The sequence below is a fragment of the Acomys russatus genome, chromosome 26 (assembly GCF_903995435.1).
Source record: "Acomys russatus chromosome 26, mAcoRus1.1, whole genome shotgun sequence".
NCBI lineage: Eukaryota > Metazoa > Chordata > Mammalia > Rodentia > Muridae > Acomys > Acomys russatus.
In genome coordinates, this window is record NC_067162.1 from 22,893,588 (window position 1) to 22,915,237 (window position 21,650).

Below are 21,650 nucleotides of genomic sequence, written 5' to 3' on the forward strand. Positions count from 1 at the left end.
GTTTCCTGAGCACTGAAGGGAAGGGTTTAATGGTATGTACCTTTCATGGATGAGTGACTGACGGTCACCTACTCTCTGTCCACTGCCTGGCTGTGGATCTCTGCATTTGTTCCTCTGCAGAAGGAAGCTTCTATGATGATGGATAAGAAAGGTCCTGATTTATGTATGAGTATAGCAGAATGTCATTTGAAGCTATTTTTTATTGCTACATATTTTTAAAACATTTTTTATAGTCATAGTATTTGGTTCTATTCTAGGTGTTTATATTTCTCCTTTGATAGTGTTCAGAGTACCTTCCCATAACAAAGGCACAAGTATGTAGAGGTAAAAGGCACTATGTAGGCACTAGTTTGACCTCTCCATTTTCAATGAGTCCTGTAGTTGAGGAAACCATAGACTTAGCAACAGGACGGGCTGTTGGGGAGCCCCATGGGATCCCTTTGGTCAACAACTCAATTAGATGCAACTTAAACCCAGTAGTGAAAACTTCAGTTGGAAACAGTTTTTCTTTAGCTGGGCCTCTGCCTCCCCTCCAATTTAGTGATTTCATTTGGATAATCTTCATGTATGTTTATAATTTAGAAAGCTTCTACTGTGTTAGGTTTCCATACTACCCCAAAATGACCATTAATTTTAGCTGTCTCTGCTTGTATTCCCTCCCTCTTCTATCTTTCTCATCCCACTTCCCAACACCTGATCCTCCTGTTCCAACCCCACCTCGATTCAACTGTAATTATTTTATTTCTCTTTCTAGGGAGATCTATTTATTTCCCCTAGTCCCTTACTCTATACCTAACCTCTTTGGTTCTACTGATTATTGCTTGCTGATCATTGACCTAACAGCTAATATCCACATATAAGAAAATAATAACATATTTGTCATTCTTGGTCTGGATACTGCATTCGGCATGTTTTGTTTTGTTTCTTATTTGATCCATTTACCTGTGGATTTCATTATTTCCTTTTTTAAGTGGTTGAATATTACTCCATTGTATAAATGTACAGCATTTTCTTTATCCATTCTGTTGTAGAAAAATATCTAGGTTACTTCCTGTTTGAGCTATTATGAATAGAGCAGCAATGAACATGCTTCAGCAAGTGTCTTTGTGGTAGGATTACATCTTCTTTGGATTGATTTGAAGGAGACTGATTCCCATCTTGAACCGTATATTAATTTCCATAGTAGATGTATAAGTTTAAACCCCCCGGCAATGGATGAGTATTCTCCTTATTTCACACCCTTTCCGGTAAGATCTGTCACTTGGGCATGCAGAAGCTTTGCAGTATCGTGAGTTCCTTACTTTTTGATCTTAGTGCCTGTGCGAAGGCATTCTGTTCAGAAAGGGTCTCACTGTGTTAACGAGTTCAAGGCTATTCTCCAATTTGCCTTCTATCGAGTTCAGTTTATCTGGTTTTATGTTGAGGTCTTTGGTACATTTAGAGTTGAGTTATCTGCAGAAGATAAATATGGATTCATCTGTATTCTTTCACATGCGGTTATCGGTTTGCTCGGCACTGTTTTCCAGTGTGTATAACTGGCCACTTTATCAGGTGTTCATAGGTGTAAGCATTTATGCATGGCTCATCAGTTTGATTCCATTAGTTAACATGTCTGTTTTTGTGCCAGTACCATGTTGTTGTTTGTTGTTCTTATTTTTATTATTATGTCTCTGTAGTACAACTTGAAATCTGGGATGGTGAAAACTCTAGAAGTTATTCCATTATTCAGGCCTGTTTTAGTTATCATGGTTTTTTTCCATATGAAGGTTAAAAATTGTCTTTTCAAGATATGTGAAGAATTCTGTGGGAATTTTGATGGATATTGCATTGAATCTGTAGCCTGCTTTTGGTAAGATGGTAATTTTTACTGTATTAATCTTAATGATTCATGAGCAGTGTTCTTTCCATCTTCTTATATTTTCTTTAATTTCTTTCTTGAAAGTCTTGAAGTTTTTATCATACAAAACTTTCATTTGCTTGGTTGGAGTTGTCTCAAGATATTATTTGAGGCTATTGTGAAAGGATTTGCTTCACTGATTTCTTTCTTAATTCATTTGTAATTTGTTTATAGGAAGGCTACTTACTTTTGTGAGTTTATATTGTATCCACCTACTTTCCTGAAAGTCTTTGTCAACTGTAGCACTTTCATGGTGATATTTTTACAGTGATGTATACTATCACATCATCTACAAATACTGATACTTTGACATCTTCTTTTTCTGTTTGAATCCTTTTAATGTCCTGCAGTTACCCTATTGTTCTAGTTAAGAAATAAAACACTATACTGAATAGATATGGACAATGTTGTCTTGCTTCTAATTTTAGTGGAAATACTTTGTGTTTCTGTCCATTCCCGCAAAATGACTTTATCATCTTGAAGTTTATTATCATATTTTTCTTGTATTTCTCTAGGACTTTTATCCTAATGGGGTGTTGAGTTTTGTCAATGTCATTCTTGCAACTAATGAGATGATCATATTTTTCTTTTGTTTATATGGTAAGTTACAATTACTGATTGATGCCTAGTGATCCATCCCTGCATCCCTGGAATAAAACTTACTTGTTCAGGATGGGTGATCTTTCTGATGTATTCTACAGTTTGGTTTGAAAGTATTTTATTGAAAAATTTTGCATCTATGTGCATAAGGGAAATTGGTCTGTAATTCTCCTTCTTTTTTGTATCAATGTGTGGTTTGGTAACTATGGCCTCATGAAATAAATTGGGCAATGTTTCTTCTGTTTCTGTTTTGCAGAATAATTTGAGGACTATTGCCATAAACTCTTCTTTGAGAGTCTGATGGAATTCTGCTTTGCGGTCATCTGGCCCTGGGTTGTTTGATTATTTATTTTTTGTTTGGCTTTTGCTTTTTGTTTTGGGCATTTTTGTTGGGTTTTTTTTTGGGGGGGGGAGAATTGTTTGATTTGGTTTAGTTTTATTTTTCCTTTGGGAAACTTTTAATGACTGATTCTATTGACCAGGTGTTATAGCATACTTAAATTGTTTATCGGACACCTACTTAGAAAATTATCTTTTTTCCAATTTGGAGGAGTACATATTTTAGAAGTACGACCTAAATGATTCTCTAGATATTTTTAATATCTGTTATTAAACCCCTTTTAATCTCTAATGTTTTAAAAAGTTAGATATTCTCTCTCTACCTTCAACTTAATTTGTTTTCTCAAAAACAAACTCTTTGCTTTATTGATTCTTTGTATTGCTTATCTTCTTTCTATTTTAATTATTTCATCCCATGTTTTATTATTTTATGCAGTCTGTTCCTTTTCACTGTATTTTTTCTTTTTCCTTCCTCCTTCCCTCCTCCTTCCCTTTTCTTCTTTCTTTCTTTTCATTCGAGAGCTCTTAGGTGTAAGATTAAGTTACTAGTATGAGATATCTACAATTTGTTTGTTTGTTTTTGTTTGTTTATTCATTCATGCAATGTAAATAGTGCTATAAACTTGCCTCTTAGAATCACTGTCACCGTGTCTCATAAGTTTGGATATGTTTTGTATTTATTTGCATTTGATTTTAGAAAGTGTTTCATTTCCTTTTGACAAATCTGTCTTTCCAGGAGTGGGTTGTTCAATTTCAATGAGTTTGTAAGCTTTGTGTTCTTTTTATAGATGTTGATACCCAGTTTTAATCTGTGATAGTGAGATATGGTGCATGGATTATTTCAGTTTTCTTGTTTCTGTTGGAAGTTTCTTTGTGTCTGTGTGTGTGGTCAGTTTTGGAGAAAGTTCCATAACATGCTGAAAAGAAGGTATGTACTTTTGTGTTTGGGTGAAACGATCTGTAAATATGTTAGCTCCATTTTGTTTATAATGTCTCTTAACTCCAGTATTTGTTTAGTTTTTGTCAAGATGGCCTGTCAATTGGTGAAAACGGAGCATTTAAGTCTCCCACTATCAGTGTGTGATGATCAATGTATGATTTATGCTGTAAGAACTTTTACAAACTTGTATTTGGTACATAGAATTCCACTGTCCTCTTAGATGGATTTTTCCTTTGATGAGTATGTAGTGTCCTTCTGTATCTCTTTTGATTAATTTTCATTTGAGGTATACTTTGTCAGATATTAAAATTTCTACACCAAATTGCTTCTACACCAGATTCTACACTAGGTCCATACAACTTGGAATAACCTGTCCATCTGTATTCCCTGAGGTGACATCTATCCTTAAAGTTAAAGACTATTTCTTGGTTCAGCAGAAGGATGGATGCTGTTTTCTCATCCATTATGCTAGTCTATGTCTTTTTACTAAGCAATTGAGGCCATTGGGGTTGAAATACATCAATGGGCAATGTTCACTGAATCCTGCTATCTTTGGAGTGTATGTATTTTCACCTTTTTACTTGATCATATGGGATTATTTATTCCTTGTATTTTCTTGGGTGTAGTTAACCTCTTTAGGTTGGAGTTTTTCTCCTAGTAACTTTTGTAGGGCTGGATTTTTAGGTAGATATTGTTTAAATTTTATTCTATCATGAAACATTTTACTTTCTTCATATATTGTAATAGAAAGTTTTGCTAGCTATAGTAGTTCTTAGGATGCAGTGTGACTGTGGGTGGATACTGATGAGAATTACATATAAACTAATATATGAATAAAATCCTTAGGATAGATTAGCTTATTATAACACATGACACCATTTGATTTGCACATAACAAACACAGTTATACATGGTTCTTGTCAAGAATCAGAGTCATGAGGAATATTGGCAGAGATTTCTGAGTTTGCGTTTTTCATATACTCTCCGTTTCTTCGGTCTCCATGTTCTAAAATAGAGCTTGTAAGTTTGAGATGTTCTGACTGCAAACAGTGGCCCAGTGAGCTACAGAGCTGGGAAAGATCCAGGCAGACACAGGCATCTTTTATTTTTATGTCACTCAGTGGACTGCTCTGGGGTGAAATGATTCTAAGTGCATCCGAAGTGTTCCTGTTGTGGTCATTTCATTAATGCCTCACTTTGTATTTTCTTTCATCTCTTCTCAGACTAGTTGATTTCTGCCTTCCTCTTGACACCCATAAGAAACATCTAAGTTTCATTTCACCTGAAGCTTTGCCTCAGGCTCAGTTTTCTGAAGGAAAAAAAAAACTGAGCTAAGTAGCTGTTCCTTGACTTTTAGAAACATCTGAAATAACCATTTTTTCTTCTAATGCATGTAACAGAATTCTTTAATGACTAGATCAGAGAAACTTAATTTCTTATTGAGTTAGAAGGAAATAGAATATGTTAAACTACAATTGCAGTTCAATTACTGATCTTCAACAATGCTTGCCACCCCGGAAGATGAATTTAAAGGATCATAAGCTGATATCACTCTTTAATATTGGAACAAAATGTGAGATTACATTGCCTGAAACATGACACTTTCTATGAAGTTTCTCAATATATTTAGTATATTAATAACGAATGTCATTCTTGGGGGGTCAAGGAAATATGGTTTCAAATATGAGACTTTGCAATATATCCTATTCTTAGGGGTAAGAATTTACTAACCTTTTCCAGTTCTTGATGCCGTCTACATTTTAATGAAGAGGGAATCACTTTCTAACTATACTCTTTTACAGATTAAATTATACTGTGTACATAAGGCATATTCTGTAATTTCTAGATCTATGGTAAGAAGAGACTCACTTTATCTACACGGTAAATTTGTTGTAAAAATTTTCCTCTCTCAGAATCTGAGGCTGTGTCTTCAAAGTCTCTTCTAATAATCATGACAGTCTCTTAACTACAATCCCCTATAAAATCAAGAACGAAAAAGCAGATCACATGCTTCCAATATACACAGAATACACAGTACTATTCCAAAAGGGAGGACAAGGAGCATAGTGAGAAATCCTGGACCAAAACAAGGTCTAAAATGAACAGGGCAAACTCCAAACTCAGCATCTCGATGTCTGATGTCAAAGAGCCCTTGATCTCCATCTTGGTTCAACTTTGCTGGCTGCAATATAATTCTCTCCCTTGGGCTGTTTCCACAAGTGTTATGCAGCCTTCCTCAGCCACTATACCAGAGTTCTGGTATATCCAACATCTTGGGGTCTCACAATCCAGGCTTTACCATCACAGCTTAATGCTAAGCCTCTCAGGGCATCTGTACAGGGACCCCTCTGACACATGTGTGGTCTCAGTGGCTTCCTTAACTGTGGAGGAAATTTTCACAATCTCTTTCTTTTATCCCTGACTTTTAAGCCAGAACCACAGGTTCTTCTGCTTGCTGCAGCTGGAATTTGGCACCCTAAAATATGTTTTCACCATTTTTATGTTTTTGATGATTTCCTTCACCACTTAAGGTTTTCTTTAATTACTTTTCACAAGTTAGAGCCTTAGCAGGGTGGGCATCTTGCTCCTAGGCCAGCACTCCCCCTATTCCATTTAGCCTTAGGCTCTTCTTTAAACATTTTATCTCCAGGGACACTAGATTTAGCTCTAATACACTTCCTGGTGCTCCTTTTCAAACTGCACATTTTCTATTTTTCCTTGCTCAGCTTGCTTCTTTTCATTATAGATTTACACAAAAGTGACAACTAATAACCACATGACAGAATCAATACTAGTCTGTCTTGAAGTCTTCTCTGCCAATGCCATTAATCCAAAACTCTTCATTTTATTCTTCAGACAATGACAGAAAACCAGCCACATTCTTTGTCAAAGTATCATAAGAGTGGTCTCCACAAAGTACACACTCTTATTCTTCCCCTCTGTAATTTCATGAACTTGATCCCCACAGTTCAAATCTCCCTCAGCAACATTTTCTTCCATATTCCTACTAGGGTGGCCCACTAGGCCCCATTTAAAGTGTCCAATTACTTTTCTAGTACAGAACCTCTCAAGTAGCACCACTCTGTAAAGATCAAGCATTCAAATATAGCAGCCTATGTGGGCCATTCCTGTTCAAACAACCACAAGATGACATGGATATTTGAAACCTCAAAGCCAGCCCCAGTGACACATTATATCCAATAAGGCCACACCTCTGAATCTTTCCCAAACAGTCCCATCAAATAGCAACCAAGTCTTCAAATATATGAGCTTATGGGGCAGGAGGCCTTCTCACTCAACCCACCACATATATAAAGCCTATTAAAACTGTAGGTCGGTGTAATCATCCTTTTGACATTGTCTCCTCTCACCCTTGCAAGCACCACACATCATTCCATAGCAAACTCGGCCAGTCTTCCACACTAACCTTTGCATAAATTCATTCAAGGGAGAATATAGGGACCAAAAAGTCCAGGAGAACCCAGAATGAGGTCTTGGCCACATGAAGCATACAAAAGAGAAATACATAGAATTATTAATCATGAGAGTATCTTACCAATCTCATTTCTCACTAAAGTTTATTTTAAAAGTTTAAAGCTTGATCCAACTGAGAGAAATCCTGCAGAAATTCCATTTGCTTGCTGGGCACATTTCATTGTCTTAAATGAAATTGTTTCTTTCTTTTTCTTTTCTTTAAATGGCAGCTATGCCAGTGGATCCCCATTGTCTCTGATGCTAAAATATAAAACATACTTTTCTCTTTGACTATTTCTTAACAACCAGTTACTATTTTGACTTCCCTTTCTGTTTCTAGTATACATAGTTGAGAATTGCACTTACTCTGCGGGGCTTTGGAAGGAGTGGAAAATGACAAAAACTCAACCTTTCGCCTTCTTTATACTGGTTTACATAGGCCTTTTCAAAGCAGACATTAAAACTGATTTCTCCAATTGTTCCAGCATATATTGCTGGTATTCTTCACAGAGCTTTGGGCATGAAATGTCAGCTGGTAATAAAGTTTCACTTTGCCTGGCTTCATCCTTCTGTGTACATCTCCCTAGAATTGAAAGAGGGAGTACTGGCCAAATGCCATCTCAATTTCATCTCACTTTTATTATTTCGCAAAGAGCAAACTAGATAACATTTTAGCTCCCATTGAGGAAACTAATTTATGCAGATCAGATCTAAAACTGAATGTAAATGATTCAAGGCCACCAAATGAGGAAAAGCTTTAAAGGCAATTTTTAAACTCAGGTTTGAACATCTTTTTCTTTTCTCTTTCTTTCTCTTTCTTTTTATCTGTATCTGACCTGGAATGCTTTCAGCCAGTGAAGACTTTCCCAGTTCTTTATGTTTTGTTTTGTTTTTTTTTTTGTTTTTTGTTTTTGTTTTTGTTTTTGTTTTTGTTTTTGTTTTCTGTCTCTTTCATTTAGTTTCATTCCATTGCTTTGGGCTTCAAGCTTATTGCTAGTGCTATTCTATAGCACCAAAACCAACATTCTTGTGTGTGGTCATTGCTATCACTTTTGTATTTTTGTTGTTGTTGACTTCATTACTTTACTCCCTTGTCTATACGTTACTTTTCCTTGTTTCTTGGCATGGATGAAATGTTTTCATTGGGGCTGGAGTTTACATGTTCTAGGCTACGGCTTTAGAAACTGATTTTGGCAAGTAAATTCTTTGGGATTCTTTTTTCTTTCTTTCTTTCTTTCTTTTTTTTTTTTTTTTTTTTTTTTTTTTTATGTTTAAGCCCTCTTTAAAGTTTGTGTAGAATGTAGTTGGAGCACATTTCACTCTAGGGATAATTAATCTTTACTTCTAAGGTGTGATTCTTCTGAAGTCTTTACCAAATGGATGGCCTGGCTGGTCACTGGTATTCGCATTCCCTGGCTAGTTAGACTTTGAACAACTCTCGACTGCTGCTGTGAGCTTTGAACATTTTGTTGTTGGTTTTTTTTTTTTTTTTTTTTCATACTACTCCATGGAACTAGGTGCTAAGCACTATCGAGTCTTGTCTGACACGTAAACACTCAATAAAACCTTAAATAGTACCATACTGTCAATCTTTAAGGATGCATTTCTACACAGCCCCTTCTTTACAAAACTGTTTTCCACTTACAGCTTCGTAAGTCTCCCTGAATTCTGATGTAAATCCACTGCTTTTCTGCTTCTCTGAGACTACAGTTTAGATAGTGAATTCTGAGAAAAAAATAAAGCATTTTTACGGTTAAAAATACCTTTTTGCTTTTTATAAATTACAGCATGTATTACTGGATTAGTTACTTTTGTGTAATTATAAACGAAGTGTCTCTGAACAATTTAAGGCTATATTTTAGCTTGTAACTTTAACCCATCATGATTGGGGATGCATGTTTGGGCAGTTCAAATTATGATGAGAGGAGCATGTGTCAGAGCCTGTCCATACCACTGTTGGCCAGAAGCAAAGACCCCCGAGAACCCACCTGTAGTGATGTACTTCCACTAGCTAGGCTTCACCTCTCCAAGTTTTTAGAATACCCTAGAATAGCTCCACAAAATGATATCAGAACAATCAAAACATGAGCTTTTAGGGGGCACTTCAAATTCAAATTATCAGCTAATCACTGTTCAATGTGTGAAAACATGTGTTTCATGTTACATGCAGCTGCCTACTGTTTATAATAGGAGATGAAGTCCAGTGCTCATTCACGTCTTTGATTAGTCAATGTAAGTTCTTTGCTAATGATACTTTACTAGTTTATCACTGGATAAAAAATACTGTGTGCTTGGCATGGAGAGATGGCTCAGTTAAAAGTATCTGCTGTTTTTCCAGAAGACCCAACATTGGTTCCCAGTGCCCATGTCGGATGGCTCACAACCACTTTGTAACTCCAGATCCAGAAAATACGATATCTTTGTTTGGCATTTGCATATACTACACACACACACACACACACACACACACACACACACACACACACACCAATGTCTTAGTCAGTGTTCTATTGCTGTAAAGAGACACTATGATCATGGCATTACTATCATGACAGGGACATGGATGAACACAGGCAGACATGATACTAGAGAAAAAGATGAGAGTTCTACTTCCAGATCCACAGGCAATAGAGAGGCGCTGGTCTTGGCTTGAGCATTTGAAAGCTCAAAGCCCACCTCCAGTGACACGTTTCCTCCAAAAAAAGGCCACACCTCCTAATTGTACCACTCCCTGGTGATGAAGCATTTAAATATATGAGCCCATGGGGGACATTCTTATTCACACCACCACACGCACCAAGCAACTTTTAAAATGTTTATTGAGATGTAGTATCTGTACAGTGCTTAGCCATAAATGGTACATCCATATCACACCCCACCTCCCTTCAAAACAGAGCATTTGGAAGAAAAAGAAAAAAGTATTCTAAGAACGAGAGGTTGGGGAGGAATCAGGAAAAACAGTTTCTCCTCACATGACAGGGTCTGTTGCACTCAGGAATTCATAGCACCTATGGTTTGCTCACACAAGATTACTGAGACCTCTCCCTGGAATTCTTTCTTCAGATGCTTTCAAGGTTTATTTCTGCAATTCACTGAGACCCAGGGCAAATGAGGTTATGTTGTAACAGGCACATGATGACCACTTTATCTCAAATGTCCCTCTATTTTTTTTTATAAATTCCTCCCTTATCCTAATGATTTTTCTTATTATTACATTTTGCTACCTGATAAGGAGTTTTAATTGTGCACATTTCGTTTTTTTTTTTTTTTCTATCACTACCACTGAGCTGAATGCTGTTAGAGGAAACAAATAGTCTTAATATTTATATCTATTCACATATTTTTATAAATAAATAATAAATATACTATATTTTATTAATATATCACAAATAATATAAATAATGTGATTTAAAGAGATAATAAATATTATATATTTTATAAATATATGTATTTACATATTACCTATGCACATAGGGAAGTCATACATTAATGGAATAAAATATATTAGAAGCACCTGCCATTATTTTTCTGTCAATATTCTCTGTGGCTTACAGAATAAGGTGTAAATTAAACCAGAATTCTTCCAGCACATATAACTTAAAATTGAAAACTTTGTTATACTTTTGTGCCCTCAATTCATTTTCTTGTTTGAAATCATGTATGATTTTTTTTTTGTGAAAATTTTTTTTATAAATATAACAACAATGATGATGAAAGGAAACCTTTCGGCTTTTCTTTCTTTGCTGTTTGTCAGGTTTCTTGCTGGGTTCCCTTGGGAAGACTGCTTAGAAAAGCTAGTACATGTGTGTCCAGGTGTAATTGTCAGAATAGGTTAGAGTAATCGAGTATCAACAAGCAACCCTCAGATCACAGATGCTTAATACATGATTTCTTCCTGAGGTTACACATTTAGCACAGATCAGTAGATGGGGGCGGCATGCTTTCCCCTACATTCCACTCTGGGACCTGGTCTAATTCTATCTGTCAGGGACTCCATATGAAGCAGATGGCTTATTTAAATTACTGTAGTTCAAGGAATGCTTCATAAAGTGCCAATCCACTAAGGTGTCATCAGAGGGTAGGGAACCACAAGCTATACTGAAACACTGGCAGAGATGTTGCCATCTTTCACCTGCCTTGCCCGGAGGAGAATGTTTTGGTTGCAGAGGTGGGAAAGGATGCTGAGAAATGAAACCCGGGCTTTGCAATACCTCAGACTACAAAGGGTGTGTGTCAATGGAGCTCACACCTTATTGGCCAGGGTTTGTCATATGGTCTGGGAATACATATTTCTAACAACTCCTACAGTCTTATTTAATTTGAAAGTAATGTATATTGTCATATCTAGTATGCAAGAGGCAATGTGAATTCCCTTCCAGGACTGTTAAGACTTATCACAGAAGTGATGCTTTTGTTGAAATATGTTATCAACTTTGTGAACTTTTATCAGTTTTAAAAGTTAGGTGCCTTCAGCTGTCAAGTTATTATAATTTCTAATTTTGATCAGTATAATTTTTAAACTTTTGATTGGTGTCATAACTTATCATGGCAGATAGGATTTTGGGAAATATTAATAATTAAACATTCTAAATGAAAGATTTCATGAACCAACTTTCTTTATATGTGATCAAAGTGACAACTTGTTGACGGATGACTGTTACATGCCCTCCAATCTGGTGAAATGATTTTTTTTTTCTTTTTTAAGGACAGAGCATATCAAATCACTCAATGTCAAATTATAAGAGCTCACTATTCAATTTTTGCCTCATTAGCATATTACCCTGAGAAACTACGAGCCATTTAGTCTTTTGTTTAAAGAAATAAAGATAATAAAAGTGTTTCAGTCAGAATTAGTTAATGTTCACTGCCATAACAAACAACCATAAAATGTGTCCTTTTGACTTTTCCTCCCTTGTTTCCTTTTCTGCTCACTCACAAAGGGTCAGTGTGGTCTTCTTGTTCTTAATCCACAGACTTCACAGAGTGACAGATGTGCTCAGCTATACATCAGCTGGAATCAGAGACTCACAGAAAACAGTTGAGTACTGAGATGTTGGAAAAGCAGAAACTGAATATGGGAGTGCACACTGGCTCCTATTATTTTCACCTAGGAGCTGTGTACCTTACTTGTACTCAGATTTGGCTATTAGTAGTGATGCATTTGCTATCTTGGAAATTTCCAAATATGTCCCATGATCTTTACATGAGCTGTCATAGTCTTATGCACTGTTGATGCAATTTATTTGTTACTCCATTGCCCCACCCAATCTCTAGTTCCTTACACCTTCTTAGGGATCACAGGGAAGAACTCAGAGTTTCTTCATTCTTTTCACATGGTCGGTTCCTCCTGTGACCAATCTCCATTCTCAAGCTATTTAGAGTCTTTTTTTTTTTTTTTAATAATTTCATTTTTTTTAACTTTTTTTTTATTAATTCATTCTTGTTACATCTCAATGGTTATCCCATCCCTTGTATCCTCCCTCCCATTTTTCCCTTATTCCCCTCCCCTATGACTGTTCCTGAGGGGGATTACCTCCCCCTGTATATGCTCATAGGGACAGAGGGGAGGACATCCTATTGGGACTCTAAATCAGAGAAGCATGGGAGAATAACAAAGTAGAAGGATCCAAAGGGTCCTAGAAACCTACAAGTAGAACATTATGATAGGCAGATTTGGGCCCAGGGGTCCCGCTCAAACTAAGGCACCAGCCAAGGACAATACAGGCGGTAAACTTTAAACCCCTACCCAGATCTAGCCAATGGTCAGAACAGTCTCCACAGTTGAGTGGAGAGTGGGGTATGACTTTCTCACGTTCTCTGGTGCCTCACATTTGACCATGTCCCCTGGAGGGGGAGACCTGGTGGTACTCAGAGGAAGGACAGCAGGTTACCAAGAAGAGACTTGATACGCTATTTAGATTCTTAGTAGCACACTGGTCAGTCATTAGTAATACGATTACATAATAAGGGTGTGGTTCTGAACAACAAAAGGACGACCAGCATCTAGGAGATCCCAAGGGAGTTAAGAGCTCTGCTTCATAAAACATTAGCAAAAGCAAAACCACGTTTTATTATTACATCATACGAAGTCTTTCCAATTTCTTGTCCTTGTGACAAGATGATCCTCGTTTCACTTTTAAAGTGATGGCATCCACACTTATAACTGCTATTACCTTACCAAAAGTATCTTCTAGACCAATGAAGAATAAGAATAAAACAGTCTATGTTACCTTCACTTGTTCTTTCTTTGATGCCTCTCTTTTCTCAATATAGATCCACGGTCAACGCTTCTGTGGCTTTCATTCTACCTGAGAAATTTAACACTGTGCATAAGGCAAGCTTGCTGACAATTGAATTTTACTCAGTGTTGTTTGAGAAAGTATTTTCTCATCACCTTTGCAGCATAATTTAGCTGTATTAAATCAAAGGTAGCGGATTTTATTTCAGCAGTAACTATTTTATACCATTATACTTTAGTTTGAAGATGCTTATGCTAGCCTGTTGGCTGTAATTTGTACCCCCTTTCCTTTGTAGGTAGGATGCTTTCCCTCAGTGGATTCTGTAAGACTTTTCTCTTATGTTTTGGATTTATGCAGACTGAATTCATGTCTAACATGATTATATATGCCTCCATGCTAAAAACATATGTGTATATATATATATTATTATATGTATATGGTATATGTATGTAACATATATAATTAATATATTGTATATTTATATTATATGTAAAATAGTAACATGTTTTATACACACACATACATATGTATGGTGTTCTCTTGTTTCTTGTGTCTTTGGTTTAGTGCCTGCCATGAATCGCCATGTATTTTAGAAAATTATGCTTAGTTCTTAATGTTGCATTATTTCTTTCCTCTCCTATTCTTATTGTTACATTAAGATCATACCTCTAAAATTGTACCATGGTTCTTAAATTTTAGGGGCTTTTACTATGCTGTCATTTTTCTCACTCTCTGAATTCTTTCCTTTACTATATCAGGTAATATGATGAGTCCATATAGTCTTCCCTCCCCGTAATGCTTTGTTTTCTCCCTTTACGTGATTCTTTCTTAGAATTCTGGTTCTTGGCCAGTCTTATTTGTTAGCTTTGTTTCTTTCTCTATTAGAATACTTAATACCCTATTGTTAATTCTTTAACTTCTTTTTGTGATAATTTCCACATTTGTGTTATAACTGGTTCTTATTTTAATGATGATGCTATTCCCACCTTTTGGTATCCCTGTAGTGGTGTGTGTGTGTGTGTGTGTGTGTGTGTGTGTGTGTGTGTGTGTGTGTAAAGAAATGTGTGGCACTGGGTAACTAGAAATGAAACCAGACACAAGACCTTTGTCAGAGTCTTTATTTTATATGGTTATTGGTTGACCATTTGCATTGCTGTGGTACCTACAAAATTCATGGTTTCTATTACTGTTTTGCTTATCATTTTAACTCTGAACTTCTTCTTTCTGACAGAACCTTTGTGATATATATATATATATATATATATGTGTGTGTGTGTGTGTGTGTGTGTGTGTGTGTGTGTGTGATATATGTGTGTGTGTGCGTGTGTGTATGTGTATTATTTGAGAATTTCACCCAATGTATTTTGATCATACCGAGCACTCTTTCCTCAAGTCCTCTCACACCCACTCTCTCTACCCTTACCTCCTTTTCACCCTACTTTTTGTTTTTGTCTTTGGGTATTTTTAATAGTTAACTCTAACTCTGCAATTACTCTGGAGAGTGGGTCCTGTCCTGCGGTGTTGTGAACCCACCATTAAAGAAGACTGACTGTTCCTTTCCCAGCTGCTATCTAATGTCAATAACTCATCAATACACATCTGTGGTATTTCTTGCCTGCCCCCTGCTCCATGCTGGGATTTTGTCCGGCTTGATCTTAGGCAGATCTTGCATATGCTATCACAACGGTTATGAATTCATATGTGCAACTGCCCTGCTATGTCTAGAAAACACTGCTTCCTTGTACCTGTGCAGAACCTCTGAATCTTAAAATCCTTCTGCCCCCTCCTCTGCCAAGATTCCTGAACCTTGAAAGGAACAGGGGTTGTAATATAGATGTCTCTCTTAGGAATGGGCATTCTGCACACTCTTATGCTCTTATTCTTTTCCCACTGAACAATTGTAGATATCGGTGTTAATTATATCAATAGAAAAAAGAAGCTTCTTTGATGAGGGTTATGAGATACAATAATTTATGGGTATAGCAGTTAGTCATAAAGAATGGTAATCAGTTAGCAAATTTGCAGTGTTACACCTTAGGGCTGATGACATGTGTAGCCACAAGTTTTAGTCCCTGGCAACAATGGCAGGTGTGTGTTTCATCTTGTGGAGTGGGCCTTAATTACAATCAGAAGGTGTACCTGTGGCCTACCTTGTCAGGCCAATTGTAATTTATCTTGCTGAACTTACAGCTGGGTAAGACTGAAGATTACTTTTCTCCTCTACTAGTATGCATACCATTATCCAGCTCCCCATCAGGGATGAAACTTTCAGGTGAGTACCAGCTTAATTGTTCTATATTCTATGATTCAGAATTGGTATCTTTGACAATATTGTTTTACCATCAAGTTCTGAGGGGTAACCAAGAGTGTTAGCAGCTTTCACTAATGTTTGGGTATCAGTCGGGCCCCATTGGCCAACAGCTCAAAAGGAAAGAACTGATTCGTGGCAATGGAAAATTTTATTTGCCAGCATGTGCTGCCTAGTTAAGGTAGTGCCTGTCCCCATCAGAGGGTAACCCTATCTAAACTCTTTTCACATGTGTATATATTTTACAGAATCTCTATGGTGGTAATTTTATATTAGAATTAATCAAAAGTTCTTTAAGTGTTAGTCCATGTCTTCCTGCATTTCCTACTTCATATCCCACCTGGTTTAAATTTTCTTGCCCCGGTGTGTCTTAAAATTTGGGCTAAAATCCCCTGTTCTGATAACAGGGAATTGGTGATGTGATAATCAATTATGGTAGAAGGAAAATATACTCTATAACAGTGGTTCTCAGCTTGTAGGTTCCAACCCCTGTGGGGATTGACTTACCCTTTCACATTGGTTTCCTAAGATTACCAGAAAACACAGATATGTTTCATAATAGTGACAAAATCAGTTATAAAGTAGCAGTGAAAGTGGTTGGGATCACGACAACACGTGGGACCATGTTAAAGGGTCACAACGTTAGGAATGTTGAGAACCATTGCTCTATAATCTTTCAGTTAAACCTCATTGATTCTCAGGGGAATGTGTCTGGGTCTAAGTCCACCACACATTGGTGTGATTTGGAATGGAAATACTCCTCATAAATCAAAATGATGTCTAGACTAGAGGCCCAGTCATTGAGAGGTAATGATGGCTTTGAGTTACTCAATGGATTCATCTAAATATAGAATCATAACTTGATGACATTGTTGAAGGGTAGTGGAAACTTCTGAGTGTGGATCCTAGTTGGAGACTTTTCTTTAAATAGTATATTTTATACCCCACCTTTTGTTGTCTCTGCTTCTTGCTTCTTGATCAACAGTCAAGTAAACATAGTCTGAAACCTTTCCTCTTTTTTAAAACCGATTCTCTCAGGTCTTTGCCATAATGATGAAAAATTTGTTACATACCCATGGTTAATAGATGCCTTTCCTGCTACCTAAATGATCCTTGACTACAACATTCTAAACTTATTATCTGAAAAATGTATCTTTCCAGAAGTATTTAAGTGATGACTTTAAAAATAAATCTTGTAATTAAATAGAATATTTATACTTGTATTTGCTTGTGAATGTATAAGAACTTAATATGCACACGTGTGTGCACGCACACACACACACACACACAGAAACACACACACACACATATATATATAATTCCTATGGGGGCATATATGCTTCCAGATGGTGTACATATTTGGATGCTACCTGATATCTTAAATATGTTTTAATGTCAATAAGATTAAAATTAAGCGTCAATTTATTTTAAAGATTCTCCATATATTCACAACCAAAAATGGGACACAGATATCAAAATTCATGAAAATTAGTGTTTGTAAGTTGTCTCGGCATAATGTTTTCATATTGGTATATGCCTCAGCATACATACCATACACACCATAATGTTTTCATATTGGTATATGCCTCAGCATACATACCATACATACCATAATGTTTTCATATTGGTATATGCCTCAGCATACATACCATATTTAAAGATAACTCTTATAATTCCGTGGTGAGTTTGAAAGACATATTTTCAGGATATGTAAGTGATTATTATTGTGGATTATAAACTTTTCCCCTATTTTCTTTATTGTAACACATCCACAACAAAGTATAATAGCATTTAATATAAAAAATTCAGATGTTTCTAAAACTGAATTTGGCTATACTAAGAATTTATTCTTGTTCTGTTTGTCCTACTATTCAAAGTTAATAACACAAATCTCATAGAAATTTGCTTCTTAATGTGTTAAAGGAATGGCACATTTCCAACAAAGATCAGCATCACTATATTAAGCCTTAACTCTATTTGGCTTTACTTTTTGAGAGGATATCTTTGTATTAGTGGGAGATTGAAATGGTGATGACTTCTAGACATAGCATCGTTACTGCATCATGAACTTACATTAGCGGTGGTGAATTTGAACAAAACTTGAACAAGAGCAACCTAGTCAAAATTTCCAGTTATAGGGGGAAAAGCTCTCCAGGTCCCATCCTTTGTTGATAAGCTATGGCATTTAGTTAGTGCTGGGGGAGGGAACAATCATTCAGGTTTTGAGGAAGCGGCCATTTTTCAGTAGCTAATCTCACATTCGTGCACATATGGCCAACAGTAATTGGACTCAGTGGATTATAAAAAAAAAAAAAAAAAGATTATGAGGGGGCATGATGAGATGATGGAAGAAGTGAGACATGGAGGTAGAGGTTACCATATTTCATTGTATAGCTGTATGGTATTATCAAGAATAAAGTAAAATTATTTTTAAAATACTGCTTTAAGAAGACATTTCCTTTGTCAGATGTAGGGTTGGAGAAGATCTTTTCCCAGTCTGTAGGCTGTCACTTTGTTCTGTTTACAGTGTCTCCTGCCTTACAGAAACTTCTCAGCCTCATGAGGTCCCATTTATTAGTTGTTGACATTAAGGCCTGGGCTGTTGGTGTTCTGTTCAGGAAGTTGTCTCCTGTGCCAATGTATTCCAGGCTCTTCCCCACTTTTTCTTCTAACTGATTTAGTGTCTCTGGTTTTATATTGAGGTCATTGATCCACTTGGACTTGAGTTTTGTGCAAGGTGACAAATATGGGTCCAATTGCATATTTTTACATGTAGACATCCAGTTAGACCAGCACCATTTGTTGATGATGCTATCCTTTTTCCATTGAATAAATTTGTCTTCTTTGTCAAAAATCAAGTGACCATATGTGTGTGGGTTCATATCTGGGTCTTTGATTCGATTCTACTGATCAACAAGCCTATTGCTGTGCCAGTACTATGCTGTTTTAAACCCAGATCTAGCCAATGGATAGGACATTCTCCGTAGTTGAGGGGAGAGTGAGGTCTGACTTTCACATGAACTCTGGTGCCCCATATTTGACCACATCCCCTAGATGGGGAGGCCTAGTGGCACTCAGAGGAAGGATAGCAGGCTACCAAGAAGAGACCTGATACTCTATGAGCATATACAGGGGGAGGATGTCCTCCTTAGTCACAGTCATAGGGGAGGGGAGTAAGGGGAAAATGGGAGGGATGGAGGAATGGGAGGATACAAGGGATGGGATAACAACAGAGATGTAATATGAATAAATCAATAAAATATATTAAAAAAGAAGACATTTCCTGTTGATCCACTAAGTATATTTTCAAATTTGATATAATGATCAATTTTATTGTGCTTAACTACCTTTAAAGGCTATCCAGAATTAGAATCACCCCCCAAAAAATTGTTGTGAATAAATTATGTGCACAAATTACTTAAAGTGTTCAGAACTCACTGTACAATCCCAAATTCTCTAGATCATCTCAAACTATTGATTCGTTGTATTGTTGACAACAAAATGTATTTCTAAAATCAAATGCCAGCTACATGATTTCTTTGTTTGCAAACACTGAAATTGTCTGCTGTTTTGATTTGATGCTATTTGATTCACATGCTTAATCAGAAAATCCATGTTGCCTCCCAGAACCTGGAGTTCCCCAGATTTACAGTCTCTGTGCTGACATAGAATTACTGACAGTTTTTTTTACCAAGGAGGGTTGCCTTATGAGAAGTTGTTAAAGACTCATCGAACTTGACTTGCATTTATCTCAATTGATCGATTGCATTCACACCCGCAATTTTCACATTTGTTACAATACACACTGAAAAGAAAAATAGCTAAGAGTATAAATTAGCTCATATTTGCTCTAACTGCAAACATGAAAGGGAGTACATTAAAGCTAATCATCCTTCTATTACCTTGTCATTGCTGCATTTTTACTGATACATGATGCGAAATGAAAAACAGACGCAGCTTTGGGAGCCTGGTGCTGATGGAGCGGAAGAGCGATTGGCTTGTTTCTCCTGCTGGCTCATCTGTCATTTGGGCTGTGTAAATTGGGTACTCAAGCATGAACTTCAGGGGTTTTAAAGGAAATATGAAAACTTGGGCTTTGTGAAGTCCTGAAAAATAGAATAAATAAAGGGTCAAGATGTTGAAGATTGCATTAATTTTATGGAGACAAGATTCATTATCCTACCAACACAGGCACATTAGCTATTTAAGTTTCTACATAATCATCTTTAAATTGAACACAAAAAGTCATTTGGATCCCCCTGATCTCCTTTTGTTGTCTTATTGCTTGGGCTAGAACTTCAAGAACTATATTGAAGAGATATGGAGAAAGTGGGCAGCCTTGTCTAGTCCCTGATTTTAGAGGAATTTCCTTGAGTTTCTCTCATTTAATTTGATGTTGGCTATTGGCTTGCTATATATAGCCTTTATTATGTTTATGTGTATGCCTTGTATTCCCGATCTCTCCAAAACTTTAAACATGAAAGGATGTTGGATTTTGTCAAATGCTTTTTCTGCATCTAAGGAGATGCTCATGTGGTTTTTTTCTTTCAGTTTGTTTATATGGTGGATTACATTGATGGATTTCTGTATATTAAACCATCCCTGCATGCCAAGAAGAAGCCTACCTGGTCATGGTGAATGATATCTTTGATATGTTGTTGTATTCCTTTTGCGAGTACTTTATTGATTATTTTTGTGTCAATGTTCATAAGAGAAATTGGTCTGAAGTTCTCTTTTTTTGGTTGGGTCTTTGTTGGGCTTAGGTATCTATGTGATAGGAAAACATATTGACAGAATAACAAAAATATTTGTACTAGTAACATCCTTCATGAAAATAATTATAATTCTGGTTGTTTTTATGTCAACTTGATAGAAGTTAAAGTCAGTTATCTGAAAGAAGAGAACCTTGCTTGAGAAATTGGCTCTGTAAGCCTGGGACATAAACAAGGTTATCGGGTGTTTTCTTAAATAACAGTTTATTTGTAAGGGCCTAGAGCACTGTATATCGTGCCACCTCTGGGATGGTTGTCTGAGTGCTATAAAAGAACAGGCTGAGCATGGCAGGAGAAGCAAGACAGTGAACAGCATTCCTTCATGTCCTTTACATGGCACCTGCCTTCTGGTTCCTGCCTGACATGAGTTCAGTTTCTGCCTTGACTTCCCTCAATGGATTGTGACTCCGGATGGGTAAAACTAACAAACCCTTTCCCCACCCAAGCTGCTTTTGGTCAGGATGTCACATGAGATCAGTAGTAACCCTAACGAAGACACAGATTTTTAGCTTCATAAGAATTTTTTGTAGAGTTAAGATAGGAAATGGTACAAGGGATCAGGCTCAATTTGACAATTCAATTGGATAAAAACATCCTTTGCATTTTGTTTTTAATTAGTTGTTAGTCAACTTTTGAGTGAATTATAACAATATCTAATTTCCACAAAAAAAAAAATTGATATAGTAAGTTCTCACCATCCCAAGTAAGTCATTCTTTATTGAACTGGTCATTTTGTTAAATATATAAACTAATTGTTATCCCATTTTTAAAAATAATTTATATAAGTTTGCAAGAAATTTCTACACTTATATCTTTTGTCTCCATAGATTTTTTAGCCTATATGCATGGTGACTCATGTATGAATAATTAATTTAAAACAATTAACTGAAGGGATAACAAACAACAGTGGCATATTACATTTTGGTTACAGAGCTCTTATTGCATATTTGGGTAAGCTCAGGCTTCTAGCTCCAATTTACTTAACCAGGAGTACACCCAAGAATGGTGGCATCTCCAAATACAAGGCATTAATGCAAATGTTCAAGACATGGTGCCACTTTGTCCTGGGATCTCAAGGGGAA